The following is a 2,990-nucleotide window of genomic DNA, read 5'->3' as shown; positions in this document are numbered from 1 at the left end:
AAACAAAGACGTTTCAGAGAAACAATTCCAATGTTGTTGTCCACACAAATATGTTCTAAAGGTCTTGCCAGAAATGTTATTGTGAAAAACAGGACAATGTAAGAAATGAGCCGCTTCACTAAATTGGCCTAACACAGGCACATAACACCCATTGTGGTATTAAACACACACAACACATACAACACATGCCATACCTTACAACACCCACCATGCTCAAAATGCCAACTTGTCATCTGTACTTAAAGAGCTATCTGCTCGAAAACATGGTGGGTGCCACAAATTATGGTGTGTGTGAATGGTAAATGGATGAACACGTAAAGAAAAGTCAGTGCTCTTTGCCAAGCAGTGATTGTTGCAGATGCTATTGCTAATGTTAACACAGTGAAACAAAAAGCCCGGGAGCAATAGCAAACAAACACTGCATAATAATGTGCGTCTCTCTCTAGTTCATGCTCTACATATCAACAAATATAGTAAACAGTGTGTTTGTACTTATGTCAAGTTTAGTAAAATATGTACGCACTATTCTGCAATAAGGCTATAGCTTACCATGACTACAATATGCACTGTCTTTCCCATATATATGTAATGATACTAACAATATTAATGTTTTAATTTAGGGACTTCCTATCACAATTTTGCCAATAGTGTATTCAAAAATCCCAGACAGGGAATAGACAAAATGTATGTCACAAAATATTAGAACATCAGAACAAGCACCCAAATCCTGTCTCAATTTCCTGTGGAGGCTCTTGTAATGGACCCTAATGCTCAGTAACCGGTCCCTGATTAAAGAGTGCAGGTGATAGTCTGAGACCAGAGGATTCTGGTTGCCCAGCACCAGAAGGGCAGCTGTGTGTGGCTGTGCTACATCTTGACAGAAGACTTGATGGCAGACTGGATGACTTTGCCAGCCGGGTCTCCTCCTTCCTAATGGGCTTGATGACTCTTTAAGCCACCGTCTACCTCATGTCGCATTCAGCAACATAACCAAGAGGAGAATTGTTAGGGAATCTCTCCACACACATGGGTTTCCAAGGAATTATGTCCACATTGACAGCACTTCTAGACTTGAATGCTTCAGGACTATCTTCAAGCTTCTTGCAGTTTCATCCAATAATTTTGTTAAGTCAGCTCAGCAAATTTGCAGGCAAGAAGAATGGTGTGGTAATCCAACACAGGAAGGTATCCATGATTGATATGGCCTGATCACATCCCGCATTCAGAATAATAACCTGGGCTGTAAGGCTTCTAGTCTTCATAGTGGACGACATTTTTGCTATCACCAGCAATATCCCTCCTTCGAATGTCTTTCACAGAAATGTTCTTCCCATCAAAACCAACATTATTACTGGGATTGCATCCATCAGTGCCTTACAGTGCATCCCCATGGACTCTACAGCACAGTTGTTCAAACTGTGGGCCGTGCCCCCCGGGGGGGGGGGCGCAACACCATCTCAGGGGGGGGGCACACACTCCACCCTAGCATCTCATTGTTACCCACTTTCCTAATCAATGGGGCATGACCTGCCCATAATTTTGTCATGTTGAAAGCAAAGCGTGAAAGCAGTCCGCTTTCGGTTTTGCAGCACAGGAGACTCCCTGCCTCCCACCGCAGATGAAGATTTTCAGCTCTCGGAATGAATCGTCCCGGTAAGGTTAGTTCTTCACAGGAAGTTTCTCTTTAAATTACATTAGTAGGGGCATGTCAATTCTTCATAAATTGTAGAATGAACACTTAATTGACTGTGTTAAAAACTTTAAGCTGACTTTCAGTTTCAATTATGCAACGATTTCATGAAGATAGTTGGACATTTACTGAGTTGGCAACATTTAGACACATTTCACAATGACAAATTTATCATTAGTTTAAGTTTTAAAGCAATTTTGTTTCTGTGTCAATGATTATGTTTTTTAAACAAAACATTTGGTGAGGAGAAATGTTTGCATGTTTATATTTTTTATGTGTTTGAGAAAGGGGCACGTAATGCAGTATCTTATTTTGTTTAGTTTCATGTCATGTAGGATGATTCAAATACTCTGGGGACACTCACGGTCATTTAATAGTACATTAGCAGTTCTGTGTTTGGCAAGATGGGGCGCGGATACGGTTCAAGCAGTGCTTAATTAGAGACAGTGGTTTCCGGTACTCACCAGCGGCACTTATTGCACAGGGCCAGGGCTACAATTTCTGACCCTGCAGGTGGTGGTCTCAGTATTAATTGCTCAACTTCAAAATAAAAAGAACAACATACCTTTCATGGTGACGGGCTGGTATGTTTTTATAGGCAGGCGTAGGTCTGTCCAAGCAGGCATGATTGTGTATCACCACATTAGTGATGACGTCACAAGCCTGTCATGAATCCAAGAAGTCATCATCAATGAATGGCTTGCATTCTATTCTCCGAGTCTGCTGCAACCTGCCACTGCCTGATCCTAAGCTTCCCATTGGATCAGGCCCGGACTGGCCATTGCTGGCACCGGGCAATCCCCTGGTGCGCCGCAAGGGTGGGGGCTGATTTTGGGCCCCAGGGGGCCATTTTTGTTACAGATGCTAAAAGAACAGTTGATGGACAGAATGCAGAACAATGTCATACATTCACCCCAAACCAGAAACTCGTTCTAGGATGCTTGATTCCAGTCCAGGAAAGACATGGCTTGGCAGTTCGGTCTGGACTGTTCCCATGAGGCACAGGGTCAAGACTGATTTTCATATGGCCATGTCTGACCTGGGGTGGCTTGGTGAGCAAAAGAACAATGGATTAAACCCAGATCTGTGACTGGGGATGAATGTTTTGCCATTGTGCAACATTCCGTCCATCATCTTGTGTGTTTTGCTGTTCACCCTATGTGGGAAGGGTATGCCCAGACGTGGGTCCCTTGCTCACTATGCCACTGGAGTCAAGCTATCCTGGCTGATGAAGGCTGATAGCCAGAAACCGGTCCTAGGATGCTTGATTCCGGAACAATCTTATAATTCACCGGGTACA

At 43.4% G+C, this 2,990-nt stretch overlaps 1 pseudogene; it reads right to left on the bottom strand.

Moving 5' to 3' along the window:
* Nucleotides 1-867: 867 nt before the first annotated feature.
* LOC144783229 (elongation factor 1-alpha, oocyte form pseudogene) lies at nt 868-2,316 on the bottom strand (annotated as a pseudogene).
* Nucleotides 2,317-2,990: the final 674 nt, after the last annotated feature.

This window comes from Lissotriton helveticus, chromosome 9 (genome assembly GCF_964261635.1).
Source record: "Lissotriton helveticus chromosome 9, aLisHel1.1, whole genome shotgun sequence".
Lineage (NCBI taxonomy): Eukaryota > Metazoa > Chordata > Amphibia > Caudata > Salamandridae > Lissotriton > Lissotriton helveticus.
This window is presented reverse-complemented; position numbering and strand designations above follow the sequence as displayed.